Raw genomic sequence first — 16,410 nt, 5'->3', positions numbered from 1 at the left:
TTGGGGGGGGATACAATCTTGCCCTAAAGTTGCCTGGGTAAGTGTTCAGGTTTCTCAGGTGCCATAGAGCTTCCAAAAGATAATGTCTTTTATCTTCAGCTACCAGGGTGAATAGAGAAAGACTGTCACATAGGAGGAAGGTTCTCTATGTCTGAGCTCAGACTCTTTTTGGTCAGGGCTTGCTGCAGCCACTGTAAGAATACAGGTTTGATTCTCAGGCTAATGGTGTTGTGTTCCCAAGGGGATTTTGTCTACCTCTGCTTTATCATACAGGTCACCAGGAAAGTGGTGAATGTTGGCAGTGACAGGCCTTACCCAGCTCCCATGCAGCCAGCAAAGCCAGTCTCACTCCAACTGTGTCCCACCAACAGCCCCGAGTTTATATGTATTCAGCCAGAGAGCAAGACTGAGATCTTACTCCAGGCTAGAAGACTGTTGCAGCTCCTGTGCTCATATCTGAACATCCCATTCACCTCCCCGCCTCCCAGATTCTGCCCAGGAAAAATCACTCACAGTCAAAATTATTACAAAATTCAGCTGGAATTTTCCTTCTTCCTGTGGTCCTTCTCTAATTCCACTGGCAGCCCTTCCCAAAGACTTCTGTGAGATAAAGTAAAAAATGGCTTCCCTGGGGGCCAGGAGTGCCTACAGGGCTTCTTTTGCTGCTTCTTCTACTTTTATATTTCACTCAGCTCTCTAAATTTGTTTCAGCTCTAGGTAAGGTTAAATCCTTCTCTTCTGATTTGGATTTTTAGGTTCTCCACAGAGGATGTGTGTTCAGAAACAGACTTTTCCCCTATCACAATTTGGGCACTCACAGTTTTTTGGCTGTCTCACGGAGTTTGCAGCAGCAAACCACTTCTTTCAAAGAGTGTGTGAATTATTTAGGTTTTCCTGGTATGTCCCTGCAGTAGTTTTTGAAGCAAAAGTTGAACAATTTTTAAAAGTCAAAGAGGCAGTTTATTACCTTAAAGCATTTGACAAACCTAATATTTGACCTTCCTAATATAGACCAAATGTCTTTATTTTACCAATAATCTTAACAACTCTTCAATTTCCTGAAACTTACTAAAGTTATGTTAAATAAAAGGCATTAGTTTTTATTTTCATAGCAAAATATGTGATTCCAGCACTTATTATTTTTAAGCCAATTAATCAGAGCTCGTTCATATATAAACATCACATACAGAACACATATAAATACACAGAAAGGCAGAAGAAGATCTAATAGTTGTATGATTTTTTCATTTGCCAATTTTTGCATTTCTTTTTAAAGCATGCAGTTTTTAAGGCCTAATATGCAGGTACAGCTGGAAAACAAAACAGATCCCTAAAAATTCAGGGTCCCATTTTTATGCTGGATCCTGCATCCCTAAAAGAGAAGTGTTATAGAACAAGACAGTGCACTGATTTTGTGCATTTCATGGTAAAAAACATTGCTTTGCATTGCAAAGCATCCCAAAGTTGATTAGTTGATTCTGTGATTAGCCCATCCCCCAAGGGAGTCTAATCTCAATGAGGGGTGGGGACATTTCCATTCTTTTTAGGTGGCCAGGAGTATGCTTCTCTTATTTAAATGTGCAAAGAGTCAAGTATCCTCCACAACTGCCATTTGCCATCCCCAAAAGTATATTTAGCCTTAGATTTTAAGAGCGATCTATCTGTTTTCAGTTCCTGGAGTTTCATGACTAAAACAGAGGTTTTTCCCAAAACAAGGTCAGTGGCACCTCCTGTGTTTTTGCCAAGGAGTCCCAAGCTGTTAGAGGTTACTTAAGGTTCTCTTATGTGTGCATCAAGAGCGACAAGAAGAAAAAATAAAATTAAGAAAAACAATTCAGTTGACTGAAAAGAAAAAAAAACTTATAAAATACAAGATTCAAGAAGATAAAAATCCATAAATACTTTTAAAATATACCTATAGCTTGAATATCTGCTTTTAATTAAGCTGACTTTTAACCAAATATTTATTGCCAAATGCTAACCTTAACAAACAGCAAATATGTCTGGCTTTTGAACTTCACTAAATGTATCCTCTCAGGTGCTCAGAGAAAGTAAAATTCAAGAAGTGAATTCAGAAGTTTTTCATGGAGGGGAAGAGAATCAATAAATAGCAAAAGTCACATGCATGTTATGCCATTAAAGGGCTCATTTCTTAAGACTGGAACTGAACCTTGAACCCAGGCCACCATTGTGAAATGACAAAGCCTTAGCTACTAAGCTATTGCATTGGGCGGTTTCCAATGCTCTTAAAATAAGGAATCTAGAGCAGCCAATTTTGAGCTTGCAATAGTTTTTAATTGCTCAAAATAATTTTTTGAGCTAACTATGACATGAACTACCAAGTTTCTGTTCCCTGGATGGCAGAAACCAAGAAAAAGTACTGCTATGTGGTTACAAGATCAAGCTCCCAAGGACATAAAAAAAGATTAAGAAAAACATTCATCCAGATTTTTCATTTCAGGGACCTGCAGCAAAGTTTGTAGCTGACCAGTTTGTTGTGCTGGCTTTACAGCAAGCTTATGGAGCTCCTAGGCCCACATTCTATCCTAAGATACCCCTCTTTATGACAGAATGATACAATAAAAACAAATTTATAGCACAAAGTATGCAAGTTGTGCTATAGCTTAAGACTATCTTCACAAATTACTTTTCTCATTAAGTTAAACTTTGCAAGAGATAGTAATTTTTATCATTCCTACAACCAGTTTTCACAGAGAGAGAGAAAAGGGAAGGGAGAAAAGCATTGCTTGCAACAGGGTAGGAAAGGTGAGGAGCTCAGGGAGGCCAGAGAAAGACCCACCCATTGCAGCAACTCAAAATTAAAAGTTCAAGTGGCTACTTGTCAGTCATTATAATTCCAGCAGTCTCATCAGCTCTCAAGTTTCTCCCCTTAGGGAAAAAGAAGCTCCCCATGTCCAGTTATACTGTACATGCCTAATTCTGTCACCCACAGCCACCCAAAGAATGAAAGCCAATTAATTTAAAGAGAATAGCGGTCAATATCTCATAGTGACAAATCCATTTTTTACTAAAAGGAACTTTACTGTGGAGATGGCCTCTAACCCAATCCCATCCTTTATCCAGTTAAAATGTACACCACTACATACTCAAAGTCGGCAGTTTATTTCTTTGGATCACAGTCATAACTAAGTCAAAAAGTTAGCAGATTTAATTTTTTAATCAATCACTTAAGCTTTTTATTTCCCTTTCATAAAGCCTTTAAATAAAAATATTGAAAATTCCTTTTCTGCATATCAGTAGGCATCCTTAGATGAGACTAATTTGGGAGCTCTCATTTTCAAATACACTTTAGTGCAGTGTTGTTCATTTGGAACATTCCACTGTAAGTTATCTTTAGTAAGATTGACAAGATTTTATCATTTCTGTAAGATTACTGCTTCCATGGCCCAATACTTATGCATGTATGAGCCAGAAGGAACTCTGTTCTCCAAAAATTAAGGATTTCATTTTTACATCGAGTATTGGCTTTGCTCTCAGGTTCCCTTGATCAACTAAGCCAATGACTTTTTTCCTACCTAAATGCACAAGAAAAATGAAACAAAAGGGTAGAACACAAAAATTCCTGCAAATGTCTAAAAGCCAAAATGCACACCCCCTGCAATATTTTCATGTACTACTAATTTCTTTCTGACCCAGTCAGATGTAAGAGGCTTCTAACTGGACCAAAGACAGTTAATTACCACATCCAATCGAATCCTGGACGCAGTCCAGTGTCTGTCATGACTTCCAAACCCAGTTTGGATCAGAAATTTGTTCAAAGAAACTTGGAGAACTCAAAACACAAATCCATGTAACTTCAGAATCTGAGAATTTACCATGCTCCCCAGCTGCTCTAAGAGATCAAGAAACACAGTGGCTCTAATGGGTATCTCGCTTGGTCACTCAGTGCTCCTAGGGGTCTTTAGAAGTTCTACTTCAATCCCACTTCTGAGGCCATCTGATGAAAGAAAATTTCAAGCTGAATTTAGATTAATGGAGTTTAATTGAGCAATGAACAATCCGTGAATCAGGCAGCCTCCTGAGCCAGAATAGGCTCAGACACTCCAGCACAGCCACGTGGTGAAAGACTTATGAACGGAAAAAGAAAAGTGATGCACAGAAAATGAAAGTAAGGTAGAGAAATGTCTGGATTGTTTACAGCTTGGAATTTGCCTTATTTGAACATAGTTCAAATAGTTGGCTACATTTGATTGGTCAAATATTGGTAATTGGTACTAGTGTAGGCTATGGTCTGGGTTACACCTCCACTTGTTATAGTTCACAATGTACAAAAATCCTATAGGCCAAATTTAAAATATGTGAGGAGGCAGCTTTAGGCTAAACTTGATTCAACACCAGCACTGCATTTTGTTTATTTGTTTGTTTTGTTTTTGTTTACTTTTAATAATAGCCATTCTGACTGGTGTGATATGGCATCTCATTGTGGTTTTGATTTGCATTTCTCAAATGGTTAGTGAGATTGAGCATTTTTCATGTTTGTGAGACGTTTGCCTGTCTTCTTTTCAGAAGTGTCTGTTCATGTTCTTTCCCCACTTTTTAGTGGGTTTGTTTTTTGCTTGTACATTTTTAAAAAAAATTCTTATACACTCTGGATATTGGAACTTTGTTAGATGTACCCTTGCAAATATTTTATTTCATTCTGTAGGCCATCTGTTTACTCTGCTGATAGTCGTTTTTTGCTTTGAAGAAGCTCTTTTTTTATTAGGTCCTACTTGTCAAGTTTTGTTTTTGTCGCAATTCCTTTTGATGACTTTGTCATGAAATCTTTCTTAAGGCTGATGTCCAAAATAGTGTTGCCCTGGTTATCTTCTAGGAATCTTAAAAGTCTAAAATTGAAATCTTTAATCTATCTTATTCTTTGAATATGGTGAAAGGTATGGGTCCACTTTCATTCTTTTGCATATGACTAGCCAGCTATCCCAGAACCATTTATTGAATAGAGAGTCCTTTCCTCATTGTTTGTTTGTGTTGACTTTGCCAAAGATCAGATGGCTGTAGGTGTGTGGCTTTATTTCTGTCTATTCTGTTCCATTGGTCTATGTGTCTGTTTTTGTACCAGTATCATGCTGTTTTGTTTAAAGTACTCACTTTTTTTTGGCTTTATTTTTTATTTTTATACTTTAAGTTCTAGGGTACATGTGCACAATGTGCAGGTTTGTTACATATGTATAAATGTGCCATGTTGGTTTGCTGTACCCATTAACTCATCATTTACATTAGGTATTTCTCCTAATGCTATCCCTCCCCCATCCGCCCACCCCACGACAGGCCCCCGGTGTCTGATGCTCCCCGCCTGTATCCAAGAGTTCTCACTGTTCAAATCCCAACTATGAGTGAGAACATGCGGCATTTGGTATTCTCTCTTTGCGACAGTTTGCTCAGAATGATGGTTTCCAGCTTCATCCATTTCACTACAAAGGACACGAACTCATCATTTTTTATGGCTGCATAGTTTTCCATGGTGAATATGTGCCACATTTTCTTTTTTTTTTAAATTAATTTATTATTATTATACTTTAAGTTGTAGGGTGCATGTGCATAACGTGCAGGTTTGTTACATATGTATACTTGTGCCATGTTGGTGTGCTGCACCCATCAACTCGTCATTTACATCAGGTATAACTCCCAATGCAATCCCTCCCCCCTCCCCCCTCCCCATGATAGGCCCCTGTGTGTGATGTTCCCCTTCCTGAGTCCAAGTGATCTCATTGTTCAGTTCCCACCTATGAGTGAGAACATGCGGTGTTTGGTTTTCTGTTCTTGTGATAGTTTGCTAAGAATGATGGTTTCCAGCTGCATCCATGTCCCTACAAAGGACACAAACTCATCCTTTTTGATGGCTGCATAGTATTCCATGGTGTGTATGTGCCACATTTTCTTAATCCAATCTGTCACTGATGGACATTTGGGTTGATTCCAAGTCTTTGCTATTGTGAATAGTGCCGCAATAAACATACGTGTGCATGTGTCTTTATAGCAGCATGATTTATAATCCTTTGGGTATATACCCAGTAATGGGATGGCTGGGTCATATGGTACATCTAGTTCTAGATCCTTGAGGAATCGCCATACTGTTTTCCATAATGGTTGAACTAGTTTACAATCCCACCAACAGTGTAAAAGCGTTCCTATTTCTCCACATCCTCTCCAGCACCTGTTGTTTCCTGACTTTTTAATGATCGCCATTCTAACTGGTGTGAGATGGTATCTCACTGTGGTTTTGATTTGCATTTCTCTGATGGCCAGTGATGATGAGCATTTTTTCATGTGTCTGTTGGCTGTATGAATGTCTTCTTTTGAGAAATGTCTGTTCATATCCTTTGCCCACTTTTTGATGGGGTTGTTTGTTTTTTTCTTGTAAATTTGTTTGAGTTCTTTGTAGGTTCTGGATATTAGCCCTTTGTCAGATGAGTAGATTGCAAACATTTTCTCCCATTCTGTAGGTTGCCTGTTCACTCTGATGGTAGTTTCTTTTGCTGTGCAGAAGCTCTTTAGTTTAATGAGATCCCATTTGTCAATTTTGGCTTTTGCTGCTGTTGCTTTTGGTGTTTTAGACATGAAGTCTTTGCCCATGCCTATGTCCTGAATGGTACTACCTAGGTTTTCCTCTAGGGTTTTTATGGTATTAGGTCTAACATTTAAGTCTCTAATCCATCTTGAATTAATTTTCGTATAAGGAGTAAGGAAGAGATCCAGTTTCAGTTTGCTACATATGGCTAGCCAGTTTTACCAGCACCATTTATTAAATAGGGAATCCTTTCCCCATTTCTTGTTTTTGTCAGGTTTGTCAAAGATCAGATGGTTGTAGATGTGTGGTGATATTTCTGAGGCCTCTGTTCTGTTCCATTGGTCTACATCTCTGTTTTGGTACCAGTACCATGCTGTTGGTTACTGTAGCCTTGTAGAATAGTTTGAAGTCAGGTAGCATGATGCCTCCACCTTTGTTCTTTTTACTTAGGATTGTCTTGGCAATGCAGGCTCCTTTTTGGTTCCATATGAACTTTAAAGTAGTTTTTTCCCAACTGCAAACAGAGACAATTTGACTTCCTCATTTCCTAATTGAATACCCTTTATTTCTTTCTCCTGCCTGATTTCCTGGCCAGAAATCAGTACAGTTTGAAGTCAGGTAGTGTGATGCCTCTAGCTTTGTTCTTTTGCTTAGGATTGTCTTGGCAATGCAGGCTCTTTTTGGTTCCATATGAACTTTAAAGTGTTTTTTCCAATTCTGTGAAGAAAGTCATTGGTAGCTTGATGGGAATGGCATTGAATCTATAAATTACCTTGGGCAGTATGGCCATTTTCATGATATTGATTCTTCCTATCTGTGAGCATGGAATGTTCTTCAATTTGTTTGTGTCTTCTTTTATTTCATTGAGCAGTGGTTTGTAGTTCTCCTTGAAGAGATCCTTCACATCCTGTGTAAGTTAGATTCCTAGGTATTTTGTTCTCTTTGCAGCAATTAGAATGGGAGTTCACTCATGATTTGGCTCTCTGTTTGTCTGTTATTGGTGTATAAAAATGTTTGTGATTTTTGCACATTGATTTTGTATCCTGACACTTTGTTGAAGTTGCTTATCAGCTTAAGGAGATTTTGGGCTGAGACAATGGGGTTTTCAAAATATACAGTCATGCCTTCTGCAAACAGGGACTATCTCACTTCCTCTTTTCCTAATTGAATACCCTTTATTTCTTTCTCTTGCCTGATAGCCCTGGTCATAACTTCCAACACTATGTTGAATAGGAGTGGTGAGAGAGGCATCCCTGTCTTGTGCTTGTTTTCAAAGGGAATGCTTCCAGTTTTTTCCCATTCAGTATGATATTGGCTGTGAGGTTGTCATAAATAGCTCTTATTATTTTGAGATACCTTCCATCGATACCTAGTTTATGGAGAGTTTTTAGCATGAAGGGCTGTTGAATTTTGTCAAAGTCCTTTTCTGCATCTATTGAGATAATCACGTGTTTTTTGTCTTTGGTTCTGTTTATGTGATGGATTATGTTTATTGATTTGCATATGTTGAACAAGCCTTGCATCTCAGTGATGAAGCCAACTTGATCTTGGTTGACAAGCTTTTTGATGTGCTGCTAGATTCGGTTTGCCAGTATTTTATTGAGGATTTTCACATTGATGTTCATCAGGGACCTTGGTCTGAAATTCTCTTTTTTTGTTGTGTCTCTGCCAGGCTTTGGTATCAGGATGATGCTGGCCTCATAAAATAAATTAGGAAGGATTCCCTCTGTTTCTATTGATTGGAATAGTTTCAGAAGGAATGGCACCAACTCCTCTTTGTACCACTCATACAATTTGGCTGTCAATCGGTCTGGTCCTGTACACTTTTTGGTTGGTAGGCTCTTAATTATTGCCTCAATTTCAGAGCCTGTTATTGGTCTATTCAGGAATTCAGCTTCTTCCTCATTTAGTCTTGGGAGGGTGTATGTGTCCAAGAATTTCTCCATCTTCTAGATCTTCTAGTTTATTTGCATAGAGGTGTTTATAGCATTCTCTGATGGTAATTTGTATTTCTGTGAGGTCGGTGGTGATATCCCCTTTATCATTTTTTATTGCATCTATTTGATTCTCCTCTCTTTTCTTCTTTGTTGGTCTTGCTAGTGGTCTATCAATTTTGTTGATCTTTTCAGAAAACCAGCTTCTGGATTCATTGACTTTTTGAAGGGATTTTGGGGCTCTATGTCCTTCTGTTCTGCTCTGATCTTAGTTATTTCTTGCCTTCTTCTAGCTCTTGAAATTGTTTGCTCCTGCTTCTCTAGTTCTTTTAATTGTGATGTTAGGGTGTTGATTTTGGATCTTTCCACTTTCTCTTGTGGGCATTTGGTGCTTTAAATTTCCCTCTACACACTGCTTAAAATGTGTCCCATTATCTTTGTTCTCACTGGTTTCAAAGAAAATCTTTGTTTCTGCCTTTATTTTGTTATTTACCCAGTAGTCATTCAGGAGCAGGTTGTTCAGTTTCCATATAGTCGTGCGATTTTGAGTGAGTTTCTTAATCCTGCATTCTAATTTGATTGCACTGTGGTCTGAGAGACAGTTTGCTGTATTTCTGTTCTTTTACATTTGCTGAGGAGAGCTTTACTTCCAACTATGTGGTTTGATTTGGAATAAGTGCAATGTGGTGCTGAGAAAAATGTATATTCTGTTGATTTTGGGTGGAGAGTTCTGCAGATGTCTATTAGGTCCGTTTGGTGCAGAGCTGAGTTCAAATCCTGGATATCCTTGTTAACTTTCTGTCTCATTGATCTGTCTAATATTGACAGTGGGGTGTTAAATTCTCCCACTATTTTTGTATGGGAGTCTGAGTCTCTTTATAGGTCTCTAAGGACTTGCTTGATGAATCTGGGTGCTCCTGTATTGGGTCCATATATATTTAGGATACTTAGTTCTTCTTGTCGCATTGATCCCTTTACCATTATGTAATGGCCTTCTTTGCCTCTTTTGATCATTATTGGCTTAAAGTCTGTGTTATCAACGACTAGGATTGCAACCTCTGCCTTTTGTTTTTTTTTTTTTTTTTTCTTTTTTGGTTTTCCGTTTGCTTGGTAGATCTTCCTCCATCCCTTTATTTTGAGCCTATGTGTGTTCCTGCATGTGAGTTGGGTCTCCTGAATACAGCACACTGATGGGTCTTGACTCTTTATCCAATTTGCCAGTCTGTGTCTTTTAATTGGGGCATTTAGCCCATTTACATTTAAAGTTAATATTGTTATGTGTGAATTTGATTCTGTCATTATGATGTTAGCTGGTATTTTGCACGTTAGTTGATGCAGTTTCTTCCTAGCATCAATGGCCATTACAATTTGGCATGTTTTTGCAGTGGCTGTTACTGCTTGTTCCTTTCCATCTTTAGTGCTTCCTTCAGGAGCTCTTGTAAGGCAGGCCTGGTGATCACAAAATCTCTCAGCATTTACTTGTCTGTAAAGGACTTTTTTTTCTCCTTCACTTGTGAAGCTTAATTTGGCTGGATATGAAATTCTGGTTTGAAAATTCTTTTCTTTAAGAATGTTGAATGTTGACCTCCAATCTCTTCTGGCTCTTATGGTTTCTGCCAAGATATTTGCTGTTTGCCTGATGGGCTTCCCTTTGTGGGTAACCCAATCTTTCTCTCTGGCTGCCGTTAACGTTTTTTCCTTCATTTCAACCTTGGTGAATCTGACAATTATGTGTCTTTGGGTTGCTCTTCTCGAGGATTATCTTTGTGGTGTTCTCTGTATTTCCTGAATTTGAATGTTGACCTGCCTTGCTAGGTTGGGGAAGTTCTCCTGGACAATATCCTGAAGAGTGCTTTCCAGCTTGGTTCCATTCTCCCTGTCACTTTCAGGTACACCAATCAAATGTAGATTTGGTCTTTTCACATAGTCCTATATTTCCTGGAGGCTTTGTTCATTTCTTTTTACTCCTGTTTGTCTAAACTTCTCTTGTCACTTCATTTCATTAATTTGATCTTCAATCACTGATACCCTTGCTTCCACTTGATAGAATTGGCTATTGAAGCTTGTGCATGCATCACGTAGTTCTCGTGCCACGGTTTTCAGTTCCATCAGGTCATTTAAGGTCTTCTCTACACTGTTTATTCTAGTTAGCCATTCGTCTAATCTTTTTTCAAGGTTTTTAGCTTCCTTGCAATGAGTTTGAACATTCTTCTTTAGTTTGGAGATGTTTGTTATTACCGACTTTCTGAAGCCTACTTCTGTCAACTCATCAAAGTCATTTTCTGCCCTATTTTGTTCCATTGCTGGTGAGGAGTTGCGAACCGTTTGAGGAGAAGGGGTGCTCTGGTTTTTAGAATTTTCAGCTTTTCTGCTCTGGTTTCTCCCCATCTTTGTGGCTTTATCTACCTTTGGTCTTTGATGATGGTGACCTACAGATGGGGTTTTGGTGTGGATGTCCTTTTTATTGTTGCTATTCCTTTCTGTTTTTTTTTGTTTTCCTTCTAACAGTCAGGTCCCTCAGCTGCAGGTCTGTTGGAGTTTTCTGGAGGTCCTCTGCAGACCCTGTTTGCCTCGGTATCACCAGCAGAGGCTGCAAAACAGCAAATATTGCAGATCAGCAAATATTGTTGTCTGATCATTCCTCTGGAAACTTTGTCTCAGAGGGGAACCCGACTGCATGAGGTGTCAGTCGGCCTCTATGGGGAGGTGTCTCCAAGTTAGGCTACACGGGGATCAGCGACCCACTTGAGGAGGCAGTCTGTCTGTTCTCAGAGCTCAGACACCATGCTGAGGGAACCACTGCTCTCTTCAGAGCTGTCAGACAGGGACGTTTAAGTCTGCAGAAGTTTCTGCTGCCTTTTGTTCAGCTCTTCCTTGCCCTCAGAGGTGGAGTCTACAGAGGCAGCAGGCTCCTTGAGCTGTGGTGGGCTCCACACAGTTCAAGCTTTCTGGCTGCTTTGTTTAACTAATGAAGCCTCAGCAATGGTGGACGCCCCTCCCCAAGCCAGGCTTGCCACCTCGCAGTTCCATCTCAGACTAGCAGTGAGCAAGGCTCTGTGGGTGTGGGACCCGCTGAGCCAGGTGTGGGATGTAATCTCCTGGTGTGTGGTTTTCTAAGACCGTTGGAAAAGCACAGTGTTTAGGTGGTAGTGTCCTGATTTTCCTGGTACAGTGTGTCATGGCTTCTCTTGGCTAGGAAAGGGAAATCCTCTGACCCCTTGCACTTTCCAGGTGAGGCGATGCCCTGCCCTGCTTTGGCTCACCCTCAGTGGGCTGCACCCACTTTCTGACCAGTTCCAATGAGATGAACCAGGTACCTCAGTTGGAAATGCAGAAATCCCCATCTCCTCCATTGATCATGCTGGGAGCTGCAAACCAAAGCTGTTCCTATTCGGCTATCTTGGAATGAACCATTAAAGTAGTCTTATTGCATAGTTGGAAGTCAGGTAATGGGATGCCTCCAGCTTTATTCTTTCTGCTTAGGATCACTTTGGATATTTGTGCTACTTTCTCATTCCATATAAATTTTGGAAATTTTTTCTAGTTCTGTGAAACACGAGTTACAGCTTGATAGAAATAGCATTAAATCTGTAGATTTCTTTGGGTGGTATGGCCACTTTAACAATACTGATTCTTCCAATCCATGAGTATAAAATGGTTTATCATTTGTTTGTGTTTCCTATGATTTCTTTCAGTAGCATTTTGTAGTTCTTCTTGTAGAGATCTTTCACCTCCTTAGTTAGATAAAGTCTTAGGTATTTTATTTTATTTTATTTTATTTTATTGGTGGCTATTGTAAATGGGATTATTTTCTTGATTTCGCTCTCAGTTTGAATTTTATTGCTGTATATACACAGAACTGATGGTTATATACTGATTTTGTATTCTAAAACTTCACAGAAGTCGTTTATCAGTTCCACAGGGGCATTTGTAGTAGTCATTGTGGTTTTCTAGGTATAGAATCATAAGATCCACAAAGAGACATAGCTTGACTTCTTTTTCAATTTTGGTGTATTTTATTTCTTTCCCTTGCCTGATTGCTTTGGCTTGCATTTCTAGTATTATGTTTAATAGGAGTGGTGAGAGTGTGCATCTTCTTATTGTTCCAGTTTTCAAGGAGAATGCTTCCAGTTTTTGCCCATTCAGTATGAAGTTGGTTGTGGGTTTTTCATAGATGGCTCTTTTTCTGTTATAAGTTTTATTTTAGGTTCAGGGGTACATGTGCAGGTTTGTTTTATAGGTAAACTTCATGTCTTAGGGGTTTAGTGTACAGTTTATTTCATCACAAAAGGAATAAGTGTAGTATCCAATAGGTAGTTTTTTTCCGATCCTCTCCCTTCAACTCTCAGCCCTCAAACAGAACTTGGTGTCTGTTGTTCCCTTTATTGTGTTCATGTGTTCTAATTGTTTAGCTCCCATTTATAAGTAAGAACATGCAGTATTATTTTTCTTTTCCTGCATTAGTTTGCTTAGGGTAATGACTTTCAGCTCCACCCATGTTGCTGCAAAGGATATGATCTCTTTCCATGTAGTATTCCATGGTGTATAAGTACCAAATTTTCTTTATTCAGTCTGTCATTGATGGACATTTATGTTGATTCCATATCTTTGCTATTGTAAACAGTGCTGCAAAGAACATATGCCTGCATGCATTTTTATAGCAATTTATATTATTTTGGGGCATATATTGAATAATAATATTGCTGGGTCAAATCATAATTCTGTTTCAAGCTGTTTGAGAAACTGCCACACTGCTTTCCACAACACCTGGACTAGTTTACATTTCACACAGCAGTGTTTTTTTTTTGTTTTTGTTTTTGTTTTTTCCTCTGCAACCTCAATAGCTTCTGTTATCTTTTGACATTTTCACGATAGTCATTCTGATTGGTGTGAGATGATATCTGATGGTGGTTTTGATTTATATTTCTCTAATGATTAGTGATGTTGACCATTTTTAATATGCTTGTTGGCCATATTTTTGTCTTCTTTTGAATAGTGTCTGTTCATAGTCTTTGCCCACTTTTTAAATTTTTTTTTCTTTTCCTTGTCGATTTAAGTTTCTTATAGATTCTGGAAATGAGACCTTTGTCAGATTTATAGTTTGCAAATATTTTCTATCAATTTGTAGTTTTTCTGTTTACTCTGTTTATAGTTTCTTTTCTTATGCAGAAGAGCTTTAATTAGGTCTCACAAAAATTTTTGTTTTTATTGCAAATGCTTTTGGTGTATTCATAGTGAAATCTTTGCCAGGTCCTATTTCCAGAATATTTCCTAGGTTATCTTTCAGGGTATTATAGTTTTACGTTTTACATTTAAACCTTTAATCAATCTCGAGTTGATTTTTGCATATGGTGCAAGGAAGGGTTTCAGTTTTAGTCTTCTGCATATGGCCAGGTAGTTATACCAACACCTTTAGAAAGAGTCGTTTCTTCATTGCTTGTTTTTGTTAGATTTGTCAAAGATCAGATGGTCGTAGATGTGTGGTATTATTTCTGGGCTCTCTATTTTGTTCCATTGATATATGACTTTGTTTTTGTACCAGTACCATGCTGTTTTAGTTACTGTAGCCTTATAATATAGTTTGAAATTACATAACATGATGCCTTCAGCTTTGTTCTTATTTCTTGGGATTGTTTTGGTTATTCAAGCTCTCTTTTGCTTCCATATGAATTTTAATATAGTTTTTCTAATTCTGCAAATAATGTCATTGGTAGTTTGGTAGGAATGGCATTGAATCTGTAGATTGTTTTGGGCAATATTGCTATTTTAAAAATATTGATTATTTCTATCCATGTGCATGGAATTATTTTCTGTTTGTTTGGGTCACTGATTTCTTTGTGCAGTGTTTCATAATTCTCATTGTACAGATCTTTTGACTCTTTAGTTAGCTGTATTCCTAGGTATCATATTCCTTTTGAGGCTAATGTAAATGGGATTGCATTCCTGATTTGGCTTTCAGCTTGACTGTTGGTGTATGGGAATTCTACTGATTTTTGTAAATTGAATTTTGTATCCTGAAACCTTGCTAAAGTTATTTATCATATAAAGGAGCTTTTGGACCGAGACTATGAGACCTTATAGACATAGAGTCATGATGCGTACAAACATGGATATTTTGACTTCCACTTTTTCTCTTTGGGTGGCATTTATTCATTTCTATTGCCTGATTGCTCTTGGCAGGACTGCCAGTGTTATTTTGACTAGGAGTGATGTTAAAGGGCATCCCTGTCTTGTTCTGGTTTTCAAGGGAAATGCTTTCAGCTTTTGCCCATTCAGCATGATGTTGTCTCTGGGTTTGCCATAGAAGGCACTTATTACTTTGAAGTATGTTCTTTCTATGCCTAGTTTTTTGAGGGCTTTTGACATGAAGTGATGTTAAATTTTATTTAAAAGCTTTTCTGCCTCTATTGAGGTGGTTATGAGGGTTTTGTGTTTAGTTTGGTTTATGCGATAAATCGCATTTATTGATTTATGTATGTTGAACCAATCTTGTATCCCGGGGATGAAACCAACATGATTGTGATGGATAAGCTTTTTTATGTGCTGCTGGATTCAGTTTGCCAGTATTTTGTTGTGAATTTTTACACTGAGGTTCATCCAAGATATTAGCCTTTAGTTTTCTTTCTTTGTTGTGTCTCTGACAAGTTTTGGTATCAGGATGATGTTGGTCTCATTAGAATGAGTTACAAAGGAGTCCTTTCTTCTCAAATTTTGAAATAGTTTCAGTAGAAATAGTACCATCTCTTCTTTATGCATATGGTATAATTTGGTTATGAATCTGACTGGTGTTGGGCTTTTTCTTATTGGTAGGCGTTTTATTATTAATTCAAGCTTGGAACTCGTTATTAGTCTGTTCAGAGACTTAATTTCCTCTTGGGTCAGTCTTAGAAAGTGTTTGTTTCCAGGAATTTATCAATTTCTTCCAGATTTTCTAGTTTGTGTGCATAGATGTTTTCACAGACATTCATGTCCATTGGTAACGTCCTCTTTGTCATTTTGAATTATCCTCATTTGGATCTTCTCTCTTTTTTATTAGTCTAGCTAGAGGTCTATCTTATTAATTTTATCAAAGTACCAGCTCTTGGATTTGTTGATATTTTGAGTAGATTTTCATGTCTCAATTTCTTTAAATTCAGCTCTGATTTTGATTTATCTCCTTTTAGCTTTGGAGTTGGTTTGTTCTTGTTTCTCTAGTTGTGATGTTAGCTTGTTTATTTGAAATCTGTCTAATTTTTGATGTGGATATTTAGTGCTATAAACTTCCCTCTTAACACTACTGTAGCTGTGTCCCAGAGAGTCTCGTATTTTGTACATTTGTTGTCATTAGTTTCAAAGAACTTCTTGATTTTTTCCTTAATGTTATTATTTATCCCAAATTCTTTCAGGATAAGGTTGTTTAATTTCTGTGTTATTGTATGATTTTGAGCAATTTTATTAGCATTGATTTCTATTTTTATTGCACTGTGGTTTAAGAGTGTGGCTGGTATATTTTTTATTTTATTTTCTGAGTATTATTTTATGTCTGATTGTCTATTAGTCTGTTCTCACACGGCTATGAAGAAATATCTGAGACTGGGTAATTTATAAAGAAAAGAGGTTTAATTGACTCGCAGTTCCACATGGCTGGGCAGACCTCAGGAAACTTACAATCATGGCAGAAGGCACAACTTCACAGGGCGGCAGGAGAGAGAATGAGCACCCAGTGAAGGGGGACGCCCCTTATAAAACTATCAGATCTTGTGAGAACTGACTTGCTATCAGGAGAATAGGATAGGGAAAACTGCCCCCGTGATTCATTTATCTCCATCTGGTCTCTCCTACGACACATGGGGATTATAGGAACTACCATTCAAGATGAAATTTGGGTAAGGACACACCCAAACCATATCATTCCACCCTTGACTCCTCTCAAATCTTATGGCCTCACAATTCAAAACACAATCATAC

This window comes from Macaca nemestrina, chromosome X (assembly GCF_043159975.1).
Source record: "Macaca nemestrina isolate mMacNem1 chromosome X, mMacNem.hap1, whole genome shotgun sequence".
Classification (NCBI taxonomy): domain Eukaryota; kingdom Metazoa; phylum Chordata; class Mammalia; order Primates; family Cercopithecidae; genus Macaca; species Macaca nemestrina.
This window is presented reverse-complemented; position numbering follows the sequence as displayed.